Source organism: Schistocerca piceifrons, chromosome 3 (assembly GCF_021461385.2).
Source record: "Schistocerca piceifrons isolate TAMUIC-IGC-003096 chromosome 3, iqSchPice1.1, whole genome shotgun sequence".
Taxonomy (NCBI): domain Eukaryota; kingdom Metazoa; phylum Arthropoda; class Insecta; order Orthoptera; family Acrididae; genus Schistocerca; species Schistocerca piceifrons.
In genome coordinates, this window is record NC_060140.1 from 159171785 (window position 1) to 159197272 (window position 25488).

Sequence of the window (25488 nt, forward strand, 5' to 3'; positions counted from 1 at the left end):
TGTATGAAGTATTACGGAATAATGTTCATAAGTTATCTGTTTACAGAGAACATTGGCACTCATTGGCCAGATACAAATAATCAGCAGTCATCATTCAAAACAGGAGTTAATTCACATATACAGTACGAAAGTGACATAATATAAATTTAAAGTATAAGGAACAGTGGCATTCGTTGGTCAGTGAGTATTGATTATTACAAAACATTTTTCATCCTTCAAGTGACATATGACATATTTAAAAATAATTATTGGCACTCATTGGCCAGTTACTAAACATGTAGCAAGTATTGAATATTAGAAAACATTTCTCGTCATTCAAGTGACATACGACATATTTAAAATAATTATTGGCACTCATTGGGAAGTTACAATGTATTCTTATATTTTTATAAAACCTTATTCAGTATTATTCAGAAGTTATCATTCAAAATGTGAGTCAATTATTGGCATAGCATTTATAGATTATAACAAAATATTATTTACAGAAATTATTGGCATAGTATTTATGCATTATTACAAAGCATCATTCAGTATTACTCAGAACTGATCATTCAAGTGACATGGGACATATTTAAAATGTAACACACTGTAATTATTACTCAAGGTCTGTGGTTAGAAAACATTACTCAGAACTCTCTTAAACTGGTAGCATTATTTCGGACTGGTATACTTTTTTTTTGTGCTAGCAATGCATTGCGTTGGGATTGATAATTAATTACTGGGGGATAACAATATTTGCTTTTGAGCTATTGCTGCAAATGAAGATGTGTAACGTCATTCGTCATGAGTCAGCTTTAGCAAGGTTATGAAACAAATAAAGTATATGTGATCACATTCATGAATGACTCATACAAATGGGTAAAAAAAATGCAAGTACTACAACAGGTTTAATGCTTAACTGCTTATTGCGTATTAATTTCGTGAATAATTTCTCCTGCAAAAAATACAAAATGGGTTATTGAGCTGAAAGAAGAAACGCATATTGTGCTGAAAAGTAGTGAACTTCGAATTAACAGGTAATGAAATGTGTATTAAATATAGGTTTTTTCTAGCTGTCCTTTCCAAAACCTTCAGTCATCATACCATGCGACATAAGACATACTGTCAAAACGAACTGCAACAAATACCTAAATAATTACACAGCATTTCTTAACTAACAGTAAATATATAAACTTCATCATTATTTTCATCTGCAAAGAAAAACTGCATTATCATTACTGTCATCACCTGCAAAGAAAAACTTAATTTTCCATATCACCATAATTCCATCATAATCATCACCTGTAAAGAAACACTTCATTATCTATATCACTATATTCTTCACCATTATTCATCACCATTCATTATCATCTGCAAAAAAGTCACTTCATTATTCATTATACAACTATTCATAGTATAGAGTTCCTTATTTCTAGCATATTTCATCATTAAAACTAAGATGTGTCTGACAGCCTGCATCAATCGCCTCGTATTCCGAAAGAAAAAATTAGTTAAGACTGGTATCATACGATGTGTATAGTATATTCTTGTTAATGCTTGTTAATTCTGATCCGTTTACTCTTCGTGACGATAGCATCTTCTTTCGTTCATTGTGAAGGTGAAATTCCCATTTGTGTTTAATTTATTTCTTTCACACGTTATTTCTTTCTGTAAATGATGAGCAAAGATTAATATCTTGCATTTAAATCATATACCCATTAAATAAAAACTGGTTTCTAGGGATATAATTGAGCATACAGCATAGCATGACAGAAAACGTATTATGTCAAAAACATAGACAGTGTTCAGATGCAAAAATGTACACACAGTATCACAATGTAGCAGCAAAAAAAAAAAAAAATGTAAAATAGTCACGATGTTGGGAAATCATAAGGCAAAATGTCAAAGTCAACTGGTTTTTGTTATATTTTAAATATTTCATAGTGCATACAAACAAACCAGGAAAACAATCACACATACATGAAGAATGGAAAATGTGCACGATCTGATGTGTAACCACAAGAAAAGCGACTTGCTAACCTTACCTTGCCGGGCACTTGCCGAGGAAAAATATGATAATCATCATTAAGTAATCACATAAATATAATAGCGTAAGTGGTCATAAAACGTGTAAGTTCATCTGGAAAAATGTGCACAGTCTGATGTGTAACGACAAGAAAAGCGACCTGCTAACCTTACGTTGCCGGGCACTTGCCAAGAAAAAAATACGATAATCCTCAGTAAGTGTTCATGTGAATATAATTGCATAAGTGGTCATAAAAAATCAGCAAATGGCATTACAGTGTGATAAATCATAAAGTATATTCAATCAATAAAAGGTTTAATGTTGGAGACGTGGTGATTCCCTTTGTTTTTTCTGGTTCTCAAAGTTTCAACGTGTACTACATTGGGGTGAGGAATGCTGCGAATTCGATATGGACCTGCGTATAGAAGCTCAAATTTACCACATCTACTTCTTTCTCTGTTGGATAAATAATGTGTGCGTACTAATATCTTCTGTCCAATGTGAAAATCACGGCGTGTACAAACCTGTTTTTGTTGTCTTCTCCGGCGCTCTGCGGCACGTTTGATGGTGTTCAGCGCAATGTCAATTATCGCATGGTGTCGTAGTCGACGAGATGTAGGAAAGGTTACTAACTCTTTAATTTTGTTAGGTGGTTCAACATTTTTCAGTATAACAGACGGAGAAAGCATAGTAGATTCATTTGGTATGGAATTAATTACATCCTGTAATGAGAGTATGTATGTGTACCAATCAATATATCTTTTATGGCAGTATGTTCTACACAGTTTAACAATTTCTTTCATTAATCGTTCACAAGGGTTCAAAGAAGCATGGTACCTGGATATATAGATCGGAGAAATATTTTTAGCTCATAACATACGTGTCCATATAGCAGATCGAAATTGTGGTCCATAGTCGCAAATTACTTTCAATACATGCCCTACATGAAATAGAAAACGTTTTACAAATGCTTTCGAAACAGTTTTAGCAGTAGCTTTGCGTAACGGAGTCAAGGTAACAAATTTTGAAGTGAGTTCAACAGCGACAAAGATGTAGCAAAAACCTGGTAGTGAGGTAGGACGTGATCTTTTGTGTTCCGATTCTACTTTGTAAGTATCCGCACTAGTTTGCACGTGTCAAAATTAATCATTTGCTGAAAAACATTTGTTTGTGTTTTGTGAGTGTCATAAATTGGTAGTGACAGCAGAAGACAACACAGCTGATGGACAGTAGCATTAGCTCACGCAGCTGACCAAAGCATGTGAAAAAAAAAAATAATACTATGTCTCGTAATGACAACGAAATGAAATTTTCAAATGCAACTTGTTGAATGTACATGACGCTGAAATTTGTTTTGCAGAAGTTGGTTGCGATGTCTTGCTGATTGTTGCTGAGAGAACGGGATAGCGCGTCTACTACAATATTTTGTGTACCGGCAATGTGAACAATTGTAAAATTAAATTCCTGCAAATAAAGTTTCTATCTGCTTAATCTACCGTGTGTAAATTTAGCGGAAAGTAAAAACTGTATAACCCTATGATCTGTGTAAACGGTAGTGTGTCTTCCATAAAGAAAATGCCGAAATCTCGTAAATGCCCATACAACACATAATGTTTCAAGTTCTGTAACAGAATAATTGCGTTCAGCAGGTGACAGAATGCGACTCGCAAAGGTAATGGTTTTAATTACTGTAGTGCCATCTTCTTCAATTTCCTGAAAAATGTGTACGCCTAAAGCGGTGTTAGAACTATCGGTGGCAATGGAAAAATTTCTAGTAAAATCTGTGTGCGATAAGAGTGGTGCATTCAACAAAGCTTGTTTCAGATTGACTAATTCAGACTATTGCTTTTTCATGTAAAAGTATGTCTCAGATGTCGTCAAAGGTAATAACATTTTCGTGAACAACATTCTGTGTATCTGAAGTATTGCTTACGTTACTGGAAGATGCAACCTGTACTGTGTCTAGTCAAATTCTATCTGATGTGCTATTATTTTCGGGAGGATGCTGCGGTATTTCCACTATTTGTACTGTTCTGCTATTTCTTCCTGACGTATTACGTTCGGGATGATATCTACTGTCTGGCTCATTCATGATAATATGTTGTTGCAGAAGATTTTGCTGTTGGTAAGACCAACTGTTATTAAACGTACGCTGAAAATTGTGCTCATTACTTCTACGTCTGTCATGATAGTCATTTCTATACAGTGCATTGCGATAGGAATTGAAATAGTGTGTTTTCTGCACGTACTGATTTCCTTGTTGGTGTGAGTTACTATTTGTTGGAGCTGAAGCTATACGTGCAGGCAGCGAAACATTAAAGCTTGGTTGACCTTGTACATTACATTGTTGGTTAGGTATGCTAACCGGTTAGCTTTCATGCTGTTGCGGTGAAAAACGTCTATTGTTACGAAAATGTGGTTCCTGTTGCTGAAAATTTTGTCGATACTGATAATTAACATTTTGTCTGTTATGAAAGTTCTTGTGGTTGTCGTTCCTGAAGCATCTATTACCTTCGCTATTGAAATTGCGTGGCTGATCGTAATTGCTGTATGTTTGTTGACCTTGGTTTTTATATGAAAAATTTTTGTTAATAAAGGAATAATCCAATTGCTGCACTTCCAAAAGCTGTAACAGATCTCTGAATGACGAAATATTTTCTTTCTGCTGACCCGTTAAAAGTGACACTCTTAATGATCGTGGTAATTTAGAAATGCATAATTGAATAAGTGCAGATTCACTGTATGGTACACTTAAGTACTGGTTTTGTTGGACCGTGTGTTAAAAAAATTGCGTGACAGTCGAAAAATTTGAGTTCTCATAATTTGGTAAACTAATTAATTGATCCTAGATTCCGCGCTGTGTCGTCTTCGACCAATACGCTGACAGAAAAGCACTCAGAAATTCTTCTACCGAGTAGCAATGTCTCGCGATCCGTCTCATACGAGGTGACGGTTCGCCTTCCAAAAAACTGCAAATAAATTAAAGTTTGTGCATTACAGGCCAAGTCGGTGGAAAAGCAACGCTAAATTGTTGTATCCAATCCAAGGGGTGAATCTGTGTTCTGTCTTTTTTAAATACTTTAAATTTTCTCACAGATAGAAAATGCTTGTAATCAAAATTATCGTCTCAGAATGTTTGAACAAGTTCAGGATTGCATGAGAATCTATTTGTCTGTGACTGTTCGGAATCTACCTCAGGTACTATCTGTAAATTACTTAAATTATACAGGCTGTGTGAGTGTGAGAAATGTTCGGAATGTGCCGTATGCTGTGACGTGTTATTGACTGAAATATTTTTCAACTCTGTCACTTCTTGCTGTAGAGTTGACAATTTTCTACGTAATGTATTATTCGACGAATCAATCTCACTGATCGTCTGCTGCAAATTTTGGGATTCGGGTGTTTGATTAAACGAAATCGCTGAAGTATCGTCTGATTTGCTGTCATTATTACTTTCAATAACGTCAATACGACTGGCCAGTTCATCATATTTTTCAGTCAGTATTTTTACCTGATGATCGTTTTTAGTGTCACAAGCATTAATTTGTTTTTGTATTTTACGTGTGGTTTCGTTCAATTTTTTAACGTCTAATTTGATGAGATCAGAATCCTGTATTAGTTCTAATTGTTCAAGTCTGTCCGTCACTGAAAGTCTACTGTGTGTGTGTCTGTTTTTGTTTTAAGATCGGAAAATTCATCACGCAATTCGGTGTTCAACTGTTTTATAGTATTAATTTCGTCTGATACTGTAGCAATATTGTTGTCTACGTATGTTTTTGCTTGCGTAAACAATTTACGTTTATCTTCCTGTCTCTGTGCGGTAATTGTTTCCATGACTTGTCGCTTTACTTAATTCTGTTCCTGTATACATTAATGATTGCCTTATCATTTTAAATCATTCACTAATAGAGCAGTCGCTCGGCAACAGCTACAGTTAGCAAATAATGTTGCGAGAATGTAAAAGGTGAACGACCTGTGACGTATCTTGTTTATTGTCGAAGCGCCGTCAGAGATGCTGCGAGTTATTGACTTTGAAAACCGCGGCGCGAAAAGCGGACAGAAGAAGAACACTTTTTTACACATTTTTTTTTTTTTTTAATGTACGAGATATTCTCGATGAACAGCTACTCATTCTTCTCTTGTCTCCTGTAACTTGTGTCGGACGCGCATGTCTTGCCGCCGTATTATTATTGTTAAAAATAATATTGTTCTAGTGTAAAGTAAATGTGTAATACTAAAAGTGCCTAGCAGTAGATTTATTGTGCGACGTGTATGTGAAAACGTCAAAGGAATTGTTTTCATTACGAGAAGTGCCAGTCAAAACGGCATCCATGTTAAATCCTTCATTGCAGTGTAAGTTCGTCTATTAATTGCCATATTTCAGAGTTAAATGGAACTGGTGTATGGACTATTCATTTACTATAGAATCTATGTCTCACTTCTTCACGAAGTTATTTAATTTTCTTTATCTTTCTGCCAAACAGACAGTTCACAGTCACGAATTCTTTCGTCGAAATCGGACGGAAGTTGAATGCGGCGAAATATTTTCTCCGCGCCATATTCTACTGGTAAATGCATGATAAACTACGGTCCCTTAGGAAATTCATGTTGAGCTATCCAAAAATAATTATATTTTGAATAGGCATTTACTCTCCTCTGCAATGTAACATCCGACTGATCAGACGATCCAACAAGAAACAGCCGCACACGGTCGGCGTTCGCAAATATGTTTCCACCGCTGATTATAGCTATACGTTACAGCACAAAAGGAACATATTGTTTAATTAGCGACTACGAACGGGGACATTTATAACTGTATGTTTGTGTATACACATTACGTAAACATATCGTTATAATTGGCGTCCCAACAGGGACCCGAATTAAAAATAAACTTAAAGGAATAAAAATTTATGTAAGATAGGCATTGTGGAAATATTCATAAATAATTGTAGCTAATCTTGTGTTTTTTATTTGTTACATGACATCAAACGCCATCCAATAAATTTTCATTGAGCGAAAGAATCGAGATATTCAGAGAAAATTACGGAAGAGAGGATTTTTTTTTTTTTTGAGCAGAATTTGTGCGAAAATCTAGTTGCAACGCCTAAGGCAGTCATCAACAACGTAAGTTAAAATTTCGTTAGCCATAGCCAAGCTTCCTTAATTTCATCCGACATTAATCTATTTATGACGATCTTTAGTAGTTGCAGTAAAAATTTGCTTTAAATTCGGTAGATTGCATTTAGTAGAGTAGAAATTTCTACAAGTTTATTTTAAATGACATTGTTGTGTATTGCATATCAATTGTTTTTAAATGTCCGCTGCCAGTTCACGGAGCTGACCAGCCTTAGTTTTCATTTATTTTAACCAGCGTGCAGCCATGCTTTCTTTACGGTCCAGAATAGTCTCTTGTTCTCGTGACGTGCAACTCCCGACATTCCGAACTTGGACGTAGCAGTGACAACCGACTCGCAACCGATAAATTACATCTCTGTCGAAAGCTGACGGCCGTAGCTCAAACGAACTTCATTGACTTACTGTTTATAAATAAGAGAGCTATGGCAGACGATAAAATGTCATCACTAGATTCAAATGAACAGAATGAAACGAGTGAAGTGTCGCGTCGCTTACGGTCCCGCACAATAATTAGTACGGCTGAGACACCAATCGAAACAATTGTAGAAAGTGAAGTGGGAAATCTTACGGACTTTGATGCCTCACACCATAATGTTACTGGTACTGAACTAGACAATGCCAGCATAGCTTCTGCCACTAGTAGTCGTAGCCATATACCGGTTACAAGGGAGGCAGGTGAAAGCAATTCAGGGGTAGTGACAGACGATGTATTCAAACAGCTACTGAGTCAAATAAGTCAAATGATGCAGGACGGAAATCGCCAAATGTTAGCCTCGCTTGAAGATAAACTGTCTACAGTAAGCGAAGAAATAAAAACTGTTAGAGAAAACGTAGCCAAGGAAGCAGCAACGCAAGTTAAGGATGCTGTTTCTCAAATGCGAAGTGGAATAATTATCGAACTGAATGACACTTTAGCTACCATGCAAAGCGAGACAGCTGACATCCGAAACGCAACCAAGAATCTTGATTCCACCGTAACCACGGTTAATCACAGATTAGACAGAGTAACTACACAGGTAGAAAAATTAACCGAGGGAATGTCAAACTCGACTCTGGAAACGGAAACGAAAGTAAAGGAGAGGCTAGATAGTCATGAGAAAGAATTTAGAGAAAAGTATGAGAACTGGATTGCTGGAAAGGACAAATTTGTCGAAGATAAAATTAACAAAGACCTAGTAGGGACTGTGAAAGCAACCACTCTTGGTATCTTGTCAGCTCCTGGAAGCTCCGGAGATACCGTAATGTCTGAACTCGGTAGCATTAGGCGTACCCTTCAGCAAGAATTACCAAATTGGAAGCAAGAGGTAACGGAACAGCTAAATAACCTGAAGGCACAAGTGAGTAGTAGTTCCGAATACAGAGACCGAATTTTCCTAACTCTTTAGCCTCAGAGGAAGAAGATGAATTATTTCGTCAATTCCGAATACCTGTTGTATCTAATGAACACACTTCTCCACCACATATTCCAGTTACTCACCGAAACCAAGAATCTGACTCAGTAGTAAAAATGATGAAGGAAGAAAGCATGATAAAGCATCGAGATTTTCAAACCTTTAACCCGGAAAAACGAAATATCCACCCAATTGTTTTTCTTCGTGGATTCTCCGGCATTTTTCCAAATTCGTGGACTGATAGACAGCGTATCCAATTTGTTACCGGACATATAGGTGGCGAATCAGCAATATGGGGAACAGAAATGGTTGATAAGTGTCGAACATATGAGGAGTTTGAGCACTGTTTCCTCAGCAAATTTTGGAGCGAAGGTGTTCAGAAGCGCCTTCGTAAAGAAGTCTATAATGCAGAAAAATTTGACCCCAGGAATAGTAGGCTGAGAAAGTACTTCGAAAAATATCTCGGCAAAATTAGGTATTGGGATAACCCTATCAATAGTAAAGATGTAATTATGATTCTCAAGTCTAAATTGCCCATTTCGATTCGTGAAAAGCTGATAGCCATACCAGATGATGATCCAGATACCTTTCTGTCGATATTAGATTCCCTAGACCTGATCTATGAGGACATGAGAGCTAACAAACCGCGGAATACTCCGCACAATTCTTGGCCACAGCATTACGAGAGTAACGACTATGAAAAGCCAGGGAACGATTCAAAAAATAGTAACGATTGGCAAAACGGAAATAAAGGCAGTGGGTATCCGCACAAAAGGAATAGACATAATCAACACAACCGATTCAATCCCGTGTATAACACGACTGGTAACCGGTACGGCAATCAATCGTACAAGCAGAAGTTTGGAAACGGTTGCAGTCAAAAAGATTGGCAGCAGCAGAGCGGATCGCAATGGAATGCACCGTACTCGCGCAGCCAACACTCAGATCACGGGCAGCAACAAACAGCTGATAACGCCCACTCATACCAATACAACTCCGCGCCTAGTAAAAATCAAGCGCAGGGAATGTACAGAAACACACAGTTTAACGGCAAACCACAGTGTGAAGGTGGATTTCACAGTAACAATTCCGGAAATCATAATAGTAATAAAAATCATCAAACCCCTCGAAGGCAATACAATCCCCCTGTATTTTTCGCAAACGCGGAAGACAGTAACACGTATTGGACACCAGAACAATCGCAGCAACATTTTGACACGAGGTTTGTGCATAACAGTAGTTTTGTTCCTCAGTGTTCTCACAATGTCAGATTGGTCGAACTTTCTAATGATGAAGGCCAATCAAAACCACACAAGCAGGAAAACTAAGTTCAGCATCTGAAAGCTCCCTAAGTGATGCTGTGAGACAGAATGGGGGCTACCACTTCGACGGAGAGACTAACCATGACGTACTTGTACTGAGATACAATGACGGGATTGACATGAGACAAGAATTATTACAAGAGAAAGAGACGACTGACGGTGATGAACCGATAGATGACCAAGTGCAAGCTATGACAAAACTTCCTATTGCCGGAATCTTGACGACTGTAATCCTAGATACAGGTGCAAATATTAATGCTATGTCCTTATGTTTCTATAAGCAAATTAGTACTTTAATTAAAGTTCCAACATTACCCGTCCAAGGATGTTCAATAACAGGAGCCATCGGCTCCCAGACACAAAAGGTCAGTATACAAGCTTGGGTACCACTAGAGATTCAATCAATACCCATAAAATGTATTTTCCTCGTTGTCAAGAATTTGGCAGTGCCATGTCTCTTGGGAATGGATTTTCTACGACGATATAGAGCCCTAATAGATCTTTATATAGGCATTTGCACGCTGTTAGTACAGCAAACAGAAGTTGCACTGAAGTTAGTGAAAGAAAGAGTAAAAAACTTTGGGACTTGTAATAGCATTAGATTACAAAGTATAGGCAGAAAACCTCCTTGTCGTAATCATTTCAATTTGTTTTATGGTAACTGTGATACATTTAACGATACAATAACAGTTAGTGACTTACCCTCTCAGCAGGAAATAACCAATAAGACTACAGAATGAACAGAGTTATCCGAACCTCAGCGACAGGAATTATTCAATTTGTTATCACACTATATGAACGTGTTTTCAAAACGACCCGGTATTATAAAAGACTATGAATATACTATGGAAGTGGTGCCGCACCAAACTTTCTGTCGCACGACATATCCCATACCGTATGCAAGAAGGGAAGCAGTTCGTAATGAAATTAAGAAAATGTTGAACTGGAAAGTCATAGAGTATTCTAATTCACCATATAGTAGCCCGTTGTTGACGATTTTGAAACAGGATAACACCGTACGACTCGTACTTGACGCACGAAACATAAATAACATTGTTGTGCCAGTACGAACGATACCTGAAGCGATTGAAGAACACCTCCAGAGATTTTATGGAATTAAATATTTGAGTAGCATAGATTTGAAAATGTCATTTTGGCAAGTGAGACTAAATCCTAACTCACGAAAATATACGGCATTTATCTTCGCCGGGAGATCCTATCAATTTCAGGTCATGCCTTTTGGATTGAATGTTAGTTCTGGAGTATTCATCTCTGCCTTAGATCTTGTTCTTGGTCCAGATATTATTGATGAAGTCACTCTCTACGTTGATGATCTTTTAATTGCCACTAAAACCTGGGAAGGCCACGTTGAACTAATACAGAAAGTGTTTCAGCGATTCCTGGAATACGGAGTCACTGCCAACTTGCAAAAGTCACACTTTGGCCGAGCCGAGATCAAATTCTTAGGACACGTCATTTCATCTGACGAAATCCGTCCTGATCCGGCTAAGCTAAGTGCAATTAAAAATTTTCCTATCCCATCTTCAAAACGACAACTTAAAGTTATCTTGGACTCGCTTCATTCCTCAGAAGATCTTTATCAAAGGAAGTAATGAACAACCCTGATTTATTGAAATTGTTAAAGAAAAATACTCAGAGGAATTGGACTGACGACTGTCAAAAGGCATTCCTCGATATCAAAGAAGCTTTGTTAAATAGCAACATTCTTTATCATCCAGATATGGATAAGGAATTTTCTGTGTCATCTGACGCAAGTTATCAGGGATTAGGCGCATGTCTCTTCCAGATCCATGAAACCAATGGAAAACCAGACATCAGAGTAATTAGTTTTGCTAGTAGGTTTCTTACAGAAACTGAACGTTCCTATTGTTACTGAGTTGGAAGCTCTTGCAGTAGTTTGGGCCTTCAAGAGATTCAACAACTACATCAATGGCAAGAAAATCAAAGTCTATTCTGATCATCAGGCTCTTAGTTTTCTTCTGACGTGTAAACTCCTACAGCCTCGCTTAACGAGGTGGTGTCTTTTCTTACAGGAATATGACTTCGAAATAATCTACATAAAAGGCAAAGATAACATTATAGCGGATGCTCTATCTCGCATGCCTGAAGGGTCTTCGGACAGTACTGAACTTTTGGAACAAATGTCAAATTACAGAATTCTATTGATGAAGGATTCAATACATCGGAAATATTTTCTTGATCTTTGCGACCAGATTGTCCAATTGCAGGAAACTGATCCAAAATGGAGAGGTGTGAAACAGATCCTCGAAACTAATCCTACCCATCGCATGTGCAAATATTATAAATTGCATAATCAAGTTCTTTTCCATCGAACATCACTGTCATCAGAAAATTGGCTAGTATGCATTCCACGTTAAACTAATACAGAAAGTGTTTCAGCGATTCCTGGAATACGGAGTCACTGCCAACTTACTCTGGTAGACACCTACTTCGTGGGGACACTTTGGTCCAGAAAAGTGTAAGCGTAAAATAGCAAAGTACTGCTACATCCCTAACCTTCATAGCAGAATTCACAAGCTCTTGAAACACTGTATTATTTTTCAAAATGCAAAACCTTTTAATCTTTCGAATATACTGCCTTTGAATCCTATTATCACAGAGAAACCTAGACAAACCCTAGGCATAGATTTGGCAGGACCACTCCTACGAGGTCGTGGAGGACTAAGGTACCTTGTAGCTGTCATTGATGTATTTACCAAACATTTGAGATTGTACGCAATGAGATATGCAAATACTCAACTAATCATCAATCGTTTAGAACGTGACTACTTTCCTAGATTCGGAAAACCTGAATCAATTCTCTCAGACAATGGGTCTAACTTTGTCTGCAAATGATGGAGACTTTTCCTTGCTAGTCATCAAATTAGGCAAATCCTTATCTCCAAGTGTAGACCGCAGTCGAACCCGACTGAGCGGGTGTTCAAGGAGTTTAATCGTTTTATTCGTACTTATATAGCAAATCAGCAGACTCGCTGGGTTGACTTTGTGTCACCTTTCGAGGAAATTGTGAATAATCTATCACACCTGTCTACTGGTTTCACTCCGAGTGAGTAGATGTCTTCTGACCAAGAGAAAAATGAATGGGTCAATTCAATTCCTAAGTGTAACAACACAAGTGCTAGTTTAGACGCCAGAATAAGACAAGCTCTAACAACGTTGACCACCCAAGCCAATTTACGCAAGAAGGCGTATGACAAACATATTAATAAGGTGTTAACTTATAAAGTAGGCGAAAAGGTCTTGCTAAAAACACACTTTAAGCCATCGTTGCTCTTACACAAAAATCGAAAATGGCAAAGTCTTTTTGAGGGACCTTACGAGATACTTCGTATACCGCATACAGGTTGTTATCTGATTTCTGATCCCGCAAATGGAAAAATAAAAGGGTTATACCATCACTCTGATCTTAAAAAATATCATGCTACAGAATAAGTCAAAAGGAAAGCTTTATAATGAAAAGAGAAGGTTAGCCGCTAGTGACTAAGTGACAACTGATTTGACTTCGTTAAAAAAAAAAATGCTTAGAATATATTACACGACAGTGAGTCTATCTTGCTATACAGCAGACAATTTGAAATATGTTATCTTGAGCCATAATTTAAGTACAGACAAGCTGATCAATAAAAAAAAAATTCTTGTTTAACAAAGAAAGTGATCAACTCCAAGAACTCTAGTTTTAAGATTTAGTTTTAAGGAGATAATATTTAAGAGAGAAAAATATAAAGCGAAGGATATGCCTAACAAGCCGGCTTCTGCGATATGACATGCTAAAGAAGTGAAAATAAAACATACTATGTAAGAATTTTTTTTTAAGTTCAAGGAGCAGTGATCCAGAAACGAAATTTATTTTCGTCAAGGACAAGGGTCGCTTGACAATTATTGGTTCCTGATCCCATTAAAAAGGAAAACAAGTAACTAGTTTCTAAGTCAGCTATGTCTAGATTAAGTTCCAATGTGCATAGAAATCTGGAACAGGTTCATCTCTGCATTAAAATAACGTAATGTTTACGAAACATGTGAGTTACTTGTAAGTACCAACATGACCACGAAAGCGCTATCCTTCAGCTAGATAAACAAAGTAGCATTAATTGTAATTGCAATACGTAGGACAGATACATTCAAAGCCATAAGTGAAATAAATACCAAGTATAAGAGCGTAAGTGGCAAGGACAAAGCATTGATGACTTAAGGTCATACATAGAGGTCAATGCAGTGTAGCGCAAGCAGGCGTCAAGGCGAGAATAAAATGACAATGAAACAGCCGGCAAATCAACGCAACTAGTTCTTAATTGGAGCGCGTACGCAGACGTACGGCGCAAAGGGAAATTAATTTCTAAGTCATAAGGAACAAGGAGTTGTTTGCTAGATTTCTTCTTCTATGTATTATTATACCTATGTCTTTCTTCGGAATTTGTTTAAATACCCTAACCCGCCTAAACCCGTCCCGTAGACTTGACGTCACTGATTGAGAAATGCGGTTGACGTGGAAGGCTGGTTTGGCATACGATTTTCAAAAGGAAACGCGTGAACGAAATCGGGAAAAGCTAGTTTTGAAATGTCTTTATTTTCCCTTTTAAAGTCAATCCGAGACGGAAACCGAGATCGCGATAAGGAATTTGAATATTTTCTTGAATGGTGTTCTGTTCTCATGTGAGAGGGCGATCAAATGTGACTGATTGATCCTCACATCTAGTAAAAAGAGAATTTTTGTTGAAGTGATAGTGATAACTTTAATGAATCTAATAAATAGAAAGAACGGTTGAAATGAATTAAAATAATAATAACTGCTAACAGATCGGAGAATCTAATGTATTGTGACTGTGAACTAAAAGCATAATTAGTCTTAGAGAAAGATGATGAACAATGTAAAGCGAAATGTTAAAGATAGTTACCAACAAAGTAACAGAAATTGAAATGGACATGATAATCGAAGCTCTCAATTAGCAAGCTTCAAAGTGAGACTAGCTATTTGATTATAAACTGTAAAAAAAATTGTGTACATAGTAGTGTATAAGTGAAGGCTCAAAATGGTGTGGAAGTCTGCCACAGACACGATGAAGATAAAAAGTGGTAAACGTGCAGATAGGCCGACGGACAATGATAGTCCGGTTGTGTAATCGAAGGCGGTGATGTGATTACGTGCAGTGCATCGGAAACCAAGTATGTTAGCTGCTTTGCAAAGTGCGAGCGCTAGCCTACCTTAAAATCTTCAAAATCTGCTGAAAAATGTGGAGACAGGGATGGTTTCAACGGAGTCTCTGTCCCTGGTAATCCTCGTCCCTCCGCACCAGCTCAGCAAACCACAACACCAATGACGCAACGTGTTCACTGAACCGTGCGCGGAAAAGCTGAAGTAGCGAGTGGAGGCTGGTGAGCGCCTCGAGTTGCGATTCAGCTCTAACAATCAGCCTATGTCAACGTCCATCGACGCAACAAACGCGTTAAATTTAAAGTGATGTACTTGCACAGCACTCCCGCTGCAGTTCGACGAAACGGACTTCCCATGAAAGCCGCTCCCAAAATAAAAGACTCTTATATGAGTTCACAACATGTCACATACTAAGCTAATGTTATATCCCGTGGATGAAATGCGAACAGCCAAACCACACGCGAATAGTGACAAAGTCAAATTCCTATGAATCCCAAGTCCTAAAATTAGATTTAAGCTTAGTTCCTAGACTAATGGGTATTTATATTTTTTGTTACATGTAACATGTGTACGTAACGTGCGAGCGAGACTCGCCCGCCAGAGCTGATGAAAAGTTTTCTACTCGGAGACCGCAAAGTAGCGATCCAACTTCTCAAGGCATAAGCTTCACCTGGAGAAGAATCAAGTTTTAACTTTCCTGTCAATACACAAACAATGAAAGCGTAAAAATTATAACAACTAGTGAGCAATGGAAAATGGACACGTGTGAGAAATTCCATGCGTGAGAAGTATATGTGTATAAAAATGGACACGTGTGAGAAATTCCATGTGTGAGAATTGTGTGAGAACTATGTGTGTATAAAAAGATGAATCCTATGTGTTTTCTTTCTGGAGCAAAGAGCCTATGAGCTCTGGACAATAACTTGGGGCCACAAAGATGGTCGGTATGAACTCTGTAAAAAAAAAGGACTGTAATGAGTACAATGTATAATGTCCATTGTAAACTTCGTAGATCTACTGTCTTAGTTTTTAAATTTTTTTGTGTATCTTTGCCTTAAGAACTGACTTTGTCTATGAATGAGAGATCACCATATTTGTGTAATCCTAATAATCAAATGACAGGAATACTGTGTTTGATCAATGTAAATCTGTAAAGTACTCAAGCCCATAATGTTAACGGCGACATGTGAATCTTGGTAATCTCCTTGATTTCCAAGATTCCCATGGAAGGCAATGTAACATTATGTGATTGCCTTATCATTTTAAATCATTCACTAATCGAGCAGTCGCTCGGCAACAGCTACAGTTAGCAAATAATGTTGCGAGAATGTAAAAGGTGAACGACCTGTGACGTATCTTGTTTATTGTCGAAGCGCCGTCAGAGATGCTGTGAGTTATTGACTTTGAAAACCGCGGCGCGAAAAATGGACAGAAGAAGAACACTTTTTTACACTTTTTTTTTATGTACGAGATATTCTCGATGAACAGCTACTCATTCTTCTCTTGTCTCCTGTAACTTGTGTCGGACGCGCATGTCTTGCCGCCGTATTATTATTGTTAAAAATAATATTGTTCTAGTGTAAAGTAAATGTGTAATACTAAAAGTGCCTAGCAGTAGATTTATTGTGCGACGTGTATGTGAAAACGTCAAAGGAATTGTTTTCATTACGAGAAGTGCCAGTCAAAACGGCATCCATGTTAAATCCTTCATTGCAGTGTAAGTTCGTCTATTAATTGCCATAAATTCAGAGTTAAATGGAACTGGTGTACGGACTATTCACTTACTATAGAATCTATGTCTCACTTCTTCATGAAGTTATTTAATTTTCTTTATCTTTCTGCCAAATAGACAGTTCACAGTCACGAATTCTTTCGTCGAAATCGGACGGAAGTTGTATGCGGCGAAATATTTTCTCCGCGCCATATTTTACTGGTAAATGCATGATAAACTACGGTCCCTTAGGAAATTCATGTTGAGCTATCCAAAAATAATTATATTTTGAATAGGCATTTACACCCCTCTGCAATGCAACTTCCGACTGATCAGACGATCCAACAAGAGACAGCCGCACACGGTCGGCGTTCGCAAATATGTTTCCACCGCTGATTATAGCTATATGTTACAGCACAAAAGGAACATATTGTTATAATTAGCGACTACGAACAGAGACATTTATAACTGTATGTTTATGTATACACATTACGTAAACATATCGTTATAAAGTCTACTGTGTGTGTGTGTCTGCTTTTGTTTTAAGATCGGAAAATTCATCACCCAATTCGGTGTTCAAATGTTTTATAGTATTAATTTCGTCTGATACTGTAGCAATATTGTTGTCTTCGTATGTTTTTGCTTGCGTAAACAATTTACGTTTATCTTCCTGTCTCTGTGCGGTAATTGTTTCCATGACTTGTCGCTTTACTTTATTCTGTTCCTGTATAAATTTACGATAACGCGTTTCACTGTTTTATAGGTGGTGATTGAAACGTTCGAAAATTTGACTATTCTGTTGGTCGAATTTCGCGTCTACTTTTGCATCCAATGTGCGCGAAAGCTCTGATGACATTAATTTAAACTCGTCGCGTAACTGTGTCGCGTTGTCAGTGCATTGTTTACCGACTGCACTAATTTCGTCTCTAAGTGGTTCTGTTGTAGCTGTTTGCATATCCCTTAATTCTTGAGCAACAGATCTAATTTCTTCAGTACTTTCCCTAGCACAAGCCTTAGTTTCTTCCCGTAATTGTTCTTTAGCATCATGACATTGCGCGGCAACGGCTGTAATCTGTTCACTAAGTTGTTTGTTGTGTTCATTAAGTTGTTTGAAATTTTTGTCTTGCCTTTCATTCTGTTGTATGGAATTTTCATTAAGTTGTTTGAAATTTTCACTAAATTGTTGTTTGAGATTTTCATTATTTTGTTTGTTTGATTCATGAAGTTGTAGCAATAATGCCATAACTTGATCCATGCCAATATTGCCTACTCTATTCTCTGTACTGTTTGATGGCGTACCTGCATTTGTCACGTTTTGTGTAACCATTTGGTCATTCTGTGATTCTCGAAAAGGTTTTCCAATCGGATGTGCACTGTTAGTCACTACCTCGCAATCCAATAAATCTGTCGCATTTTGAGTACACTGTTCATTTTCGTTAGAAAAATTCATCTGTTCACTATGCAAATTTTGCAAACCGGGTGTGTTAAACTGGGCAGCGTTCATTGTAACAGAACGTCCCGCGTCATCAATTGTCGTTAAATTAACGGAGGACACAATTGAATTTGTTTGCTCATCATTAGCATTAAAATCAATACTAGTTATCGGTAGGCACTGAATGTCTACAATTAGGGGATTATCATCATTACACTAAGTGTCGCAAGTATTATCGGTCAAATTATTAGAATTGGCTATTTCACTCATTGCACATCGCAATGTACTGTTAACAGTTTTTCGCGGCATTTTTCACAAATCAAAATTAATCACAAATGAAACAAGGACATTAAAAAAATGCAACAAACACAATTGCAAGAAAGAGCAACAAATTGCCGATGATCTATGAAAGAAAGAGTGACAAATTAGTAAATGCGTTGCGCCAGATGCAAACTACATTTAAATGAATAAGAGCAGATATATGACTACTTATCAGAAGATTCACAAAAAAATACGATCTTAGCCGGGTGACGGCAAGTGTAACCTCCCCACAGTAATATTTAAATAATTAAGAAAAAGTAAGCATGAACCATTAACCGCCCCACAGAAATATTAATTAAATGAATGAACCATGAGCCAAGTGTAACCTCCCACAACAATTAATAATTAAAATGATCCAAGTGTTAACTCCCACAAAAATAATAATTAAATGAATTTTTAAAGTATTGTAACCTCTGAACAAAATTGACTCCCGTTTATAGTCTCCGTGCAGAAATGCATTCACGTTTAATGTAACCACAAAATTCAATTCCTAAATCCGGAAATAATAAAAAAATTCAATAATCTGGTAACTTTTATGACGACAGAAGCGCTGCGCCTCGGCCCTGTATTCTGAATAAAAAAAGGAAAAATTCTTACCTCAATAAAAACTGCGAATATATCTGCTCTTATGTAGAAATTTTTTGGCACAGCTTCGTGCAATGCTGGCGTATATATATATGTATTTTTTTCTGATTCTTGAAAGGAATGATCATGCATTGGAAATATTCTTTGAATTGAAATAAATGCTTTTCTCAAAAAAAATTACTTTATATTATGAAAATTATTATTGCGGCATTTTTTGGAACAATTTAAATGACAATTAACATACATAATTAGATATGCGCAAGGCTGCTTCTTTACCTTGTACAAAATACTCATCCTGCAGAGTCCCGACCAGATCAGACTGCCTACACGCGCAGGCACGCGCCGACCGCCGACTAGCACGAACTGATGACTAATACCGACTGACTACTACTGCCGACTCACGCCGACTCGCAACAAGCAACAACTAACTACATACTACTCTCTGGTCAGAGATTCTGCCATGCGTCGCCCATCGCCGGCAACGCATACTTCTTACAATAAATTATCTGGGATTAGGCATTAGGAGTGATTTAAAATGGAACGATCATATAAAGTTGATCGTCTATAAAGCAGACGCCAGACTGAGATTCATTGGAAGAATCCTAAGGAAATGCAATCCGATAACAAAGGAAGTAGTTTACAGTACACTTGTTCGCCCAATGCTTGAATACTGCTAACCAGTGTGGGTTCCGTACTACACTCCTGGAAATGGAAAAAAGAACACATTGACACCGGTGTGTCAGACCCACCATACTTGCTCCGGACACTGCGAGAGGGCTGTACAAGCAATGATCACACGCACGGCACAGCGGACACACCAGGAACCGCGGTGTTGGCCGTCGAATGGCGCTAGCTGCGCAGCATTTGTGCACCGCCGCCGTCAGTGTCAGCCAGTTTGCCGTGGCATACAGAGCTCCATCGCAGTGTTTAACACTGGTAGCATGCCGCGACAGCGTGGACGTGAACCGTATGTGCAGTTGACGGACTTTGAGCGAGGGCGTATAGTGAGCATGCGGGAGGCCGGGTGGACGTACCGCCGAATTGCTCAACACGTGGGGCGTGAGGTCTCCACAGTACATCGATGTTGTCGCCAGTGGTCAGCGGAAGGTGCACGTGCCCGTCGACCTGGGACCGGACCGCAGCGATGCACGGATGCACGCCAAGACCATAGGATCCTACGCAGTGCCGTGGGGGACCGCACCGCCACTTCCCAGCAAATTAGGGACACTGTTGCTCCTGGGGTATCGGTGAGGACCATTCGCAACCGTCTCCATGAAGCTGGGCTGCGGTCCCGCACGACGTTAGGCCGTCTTCCGCTCACGCCCCAACATCGTGCAGCCCGCCTCCAGTGGTGTCGCGACAGGCGTGAACGGAGGGACGAATGGAGACGTGTCGTCTTCAGCGATGAGAGTCGCTTCTGCCTTGGTGCCAATGATGGTCGTATGCGTGTTTGGCTCCGTGCAGGTGAGCGCCACAATCAGGACTGCATACGATCGAGGCACACAGGGCCAACACCCGGCATCATGGTGTAAGGAGCGATCTCCTACACTGGCCGTACACCACTGGTGATCGTCGAGGGGACACTGAATGGTGCACGGTACATCCAAACCGTCATCGAACCCATCGTTCTACCATTCCTAGACCGGCAAGGGAACTTGCTGTTCCAACATGACAATGCACGTCCGCATGTATCCCGTGCCACCCAACGTGCTCTAGAAGGTGTAAGTCAACTACCCTGGCCAGCAAGATCTCCGGATCTGTCCCCCATTGAGCATGTTTGGGACTGGATGAAGCGTCGTCTCACGCGGTCTGCACGTCCAGCACGAACGCTGGTCCAACTGAGGCGCCAGGTGGAAATGGCATGGCAAGCCGTTCCACAGGACTACATCCAGCATCTCTACGATCGTCTCCATAGGAAAATAGCAGCCTGCATTGCTGCGAAAGGTGGATATACACTGTACTAGTGCCGACATTGTGCATGCTCTGTTGCCTGTGTCTATGTGCCTGTGGTTGTGTCAGTGTGATCATGTGATGTATCTGACCCCAGGAATGTGTCAATAAAGTTTCCCCTTCCTGGGACAATGAATTCACGGTGTTCTTAATTCAATTTCCAGGAGTGTAGATAGGGTTGATAGAAGAGATGGAGAAGATTCAACGGAGAGCAGCGCACTTCGTTACAGGATCATTTAGTAATCACGAGAGCGTTACGGAGATGATAGATAAACTCCAGTGGAAGACTCTGCAGGAGAGACGCTCAGTATCTCGGTACGGGCTTTTGTTGCTGTTTCGAGAACATACCTTCACCGAGGAGTCAAGCAGTATATTGCTCTCTCCTACATATATCTTTCGAAGAGACCATGAAGATAAAATCAGAGAGATTAGGGCCCACTCTTTCTTTCCACAAACAATACGAGACTGGAATAGCAGGGAGAACCTGTAGAGGTACTCAAAGTACCCTCCGCCACACAACGTGAGGTGGCTTGCGGAGTATGAATGTAGATGTAGATGATTAAAGTTCATCAAACTGATTTCTTATATACAGCGACATTTTTCTGGTCTTAAAATTAAAGTCTCGACCAAATGTAAATGATATTGACTTGTTAATGAAATTAAGCTACAATGATAACAGCTACTCTACTTTATGGAGGCATACAAGAACGTTAGTTGTGCACATAACCTGCATGTTGGTCCTTATACTTTTAGTAAGAGTGGCTTAAAAAACTGCATCTGCAAAGTTCGACAGGTAACTGACATCGGCCGGGAGAGCGGTTTGCTGACCATATGCCCCTCCGCATCCACGTCCGGTGACGCCTAAGGGCTGAGGATGACACGGCAACTGATCGGTACCGTTGTACCATTGCGCCTTTAAGCCTGTTCCGGACGGCAACTCTTTGTTTGTTTAGATGTAGACAGAACATTCTCAGACGAATATTAAGTCATGGATCGGCAGAACAACTTACGTAACTAATCAAGCCACTCCAGGCATGCCAAGAATCACGATCGGAATGTCACAGCAGTATTGGAGAATAAAATAAGATAGAACACTGAATATCGGAAAGAAGATTAAAAGTGACTGGAAAGAGAAGAGGATTAAATTTCATGCTTACTACATGAGAGAGTTACTTGGAATGACTTCATAAACTTTCCTGCAAATTCGTTGAGTGTATTAGTGTATTGCTACGAATGAATATGAACAACAGAGAACCGCACACACCCTCGTTACAGTGTGTAAGAATTAACATCTTCAAACTGTTTCAAACTATGATGTGTGTGAGTATTATGCACATATCTGACAGAGTGGTCAGCGGTTTTTCTGTTATTATTATGTGATACTTCTGTCTCTTTTGTATGTGTTATTCACAAGGTACTGGCGTGTGACGCCAAATCCTGTTGAAGTAAATGCCTCTTGGGAACGATTCGGCTGTTTCTAACGTCATGAGTAGGCGTGCCTTCTGCTGTGCGGCTCTGCCAATCACGATTGTGTGGAACGTGCTGCGTTCCGGTCCGACTATTGCTGACTACATGAGGTCGGCGTGTTTGTAAACAGATCCAGATATGCTGCACGACTTCGTGAGACTTCAATTGTGTGTGATGCGTGAAGTGCCGGACAGGTTCTTTACAATGCATAGTACACACGAGGGCAGTGAATGGTTAAGATGAATTACAAATGTGTTCATGCCCGAGTTTTCCGGATTCTACATTATTTATGTTCAAACACGCATTTACTTAAGTAAACTATGTGTAGTGTCGGTAGCTGGACCGACACCGTGATGTGGATTGCTGAAAAGGAATGCTAAACTAACGCTGTGGCCGATAGTGCACGCACGGCAATAAGCATACGGGCGTGAAGTCTGGAACATAAAAACTTATGAATGAATAAGAAAAAAAGTATGTAGATGCTTTTTACTTAACTTTTATTGATTCCTCGGAATACATCTCTCTGGAATACTCGAAGCTATAGGCACTGATACAAATGGCTCCTTGTTAGTTCGTAGCCATTAACTTAGCTGATGGCTATTCTGTCTCTCGGCTAATGAGAGAGAAAGGCTTCGTACAACTGGGCGTTAGCTAGGTTCGCGTACAACTGGGCGGTAGCTTGGTTCTCGTACAACTGGGGTCGAGTCCACTCTCGTATCACGAGACCTGCCTAGGTGGTGGCGCTAGGTCTGCGATCACAGTGGCGACACGCGGGTCCGACATGTACTACATGGACCGCGGCCGATTTAAGCTACCACCTAGCAAGTGTGGTGTCTGGCGGTGACACCACATTCCTCCCCCGCAAATCGGCGAACGGTCGTGAGAGAAGGCTTCCGCCCGCCGTGGGGAGGACCACATGTTGACGTATGCGAGGAGGTGGGGAGCCTAACAACAGGCGAGGCTGTGCCACCTGCACCCGGCCATCCGGTCCGAGGGGAGCTAGGAAACGCCTGCAAAACTAGTCCAGGGTGCACGTCAACATGCGGTGTATGCGCCCGTAAAGAAACAGGAGGGGCCAAAGTGTCGACCTCCATTGCGTCGGGGTAGCCGACGCGCGATGACGTCATGTGGTCCGGAGCGGGCGGGCGTTCCATGGCGGAGGACAGCTGGTCACGGGAAGCGATCGACGGCGCGTGACCCTGGGAGGCGCTTGGCGGCTGCAACGAAGCGTCGAATGCGGTCGGCGGCGGCGGCGGCTGCTGCTGCTGCTGCTGCTGCGGCGGCGGCGGCGCGTCGCCATGGGGCAAAATGGAAGGCATCGTCGGTAACACCTGGGGATGAGGCGAGCCAGTAGATGGGTCCCCAGGGCGCTGACCGGACGGCACCGTCGCTGAAAGCAGACGGGGAGCGGCAGAACCCGAGCGACGACAGAGGCGCAGCTGATTGAGATGCCGACGCACCTCACCAGAGGCCCCCAAAACCAAATACATCGCGCGGCCGAGGCAGCGAAGAATGCGCCCTGCGAGCCAACGCCGTGAACCTCGATAGTTGCGATAAAATACAACGTCGCCTGGAGCAAAAGCAGGAGTCTGCCGCGGCGCAGGAACCTGATGCGGCGGATGCAGCAAAGACATCAAGGTGCGATGAGGACGACCGTGGAGCAACTCAGCCGGCGAGCGACCATCTCGGGGCTGAGAGCGATACGAGGACAAAAAGAGCAACAATGCGTCCTCCCGAGAATGCGACTCTTTCAATTTCAACATCTGTGACTTGAAAGTCCGGACCAATCGTTCAGCGGCACCGTTGGACTGAGGCGAAAACGGCGCGGATGTCAGATGTTGAATACCATTGGCCTGGCAGAATGACTGAAATTCTGCGGACATGAATTGTGGGCCATTGTCGGAAACAATAGTCTGCGGAAGACCTTCAATGCAAAAGATAGCAGACAACGCTTGGATGGTGGCGGAGGACGTCGTGGAAGACATCCGGACAACAAAAGGAAAATTACTGAAGGCGTCGACCAGAACCAACCATCGAGCATTCCAGAATGGACCAGCAAAATCAATGTGCAAGCGTTGCCAAGGGGAAGTGGCTTTTGGCCACGCAAAAACTTTCCGCGGCGGTGCGGACTGTTGTTCGGCACACGCCGGGCACGAAGAACACATATTCGTAATCGCAGCATCGATTCCGAACCAAGTACAGTGCTGACGAGCAAGTTGTTTCGTTCGCACTATACCCCAATGTCCTTGGTGAAGAAGCCGTAAAACAGAGGACTGTAACGAACGTGGGACCACGACTCTGGACTGATCATTATCAGAACGCAACAACAAAACACCACGTCGAACAAAAAGTCTCTCCTTGTGAGCAAAAAATCGGCGAACCAACGGATCCTCGATCCGAGACTTTGACAAAGGCCATTGCGTAGCAACAAAACGTAAAACAGTAGCAAGGACAGGGTCAGCAGCTGTGGCTGTAGCGACACGACGAAAATCAATCGGAAACGATTCGACCACTTCATCGGTTTCCGAATCAATGAACATGCAAGCAAGTTCGGAAGAATCGAATGCTTTATCCTCAGCAACAGGCAAACGGGACAACGCATCGGCGTTTCCGTGCTTAGCAGTGGACCGATACAAGATATCGTAGCGGTACTGCGAGAGGAAAATAGACCAGCGAATGAATTTCTGCGCTGTACGTGGAGGTACAGGCTTGGTCGGATGAAAAAGCGATGTCAAAGGTTTGTGGTCTGTGATGATGGTAAAGTGACGACCATACACGAAATCATGGAACTTAGTAACACCAAACACGAGAGCCAAAGCTTCTTTCTCTATCTGTGAATAATTTCTTTGCGCAGACGATAGCAACTTGGACGCAAAGGCAATAGGGCGATCATGGGAGCCAACTTTGTGCGCAAGCACAGCACCGATCCCGAAATCCGATGCATCTACCATTAACAAAAGGGGTTTCTGGGGATCGA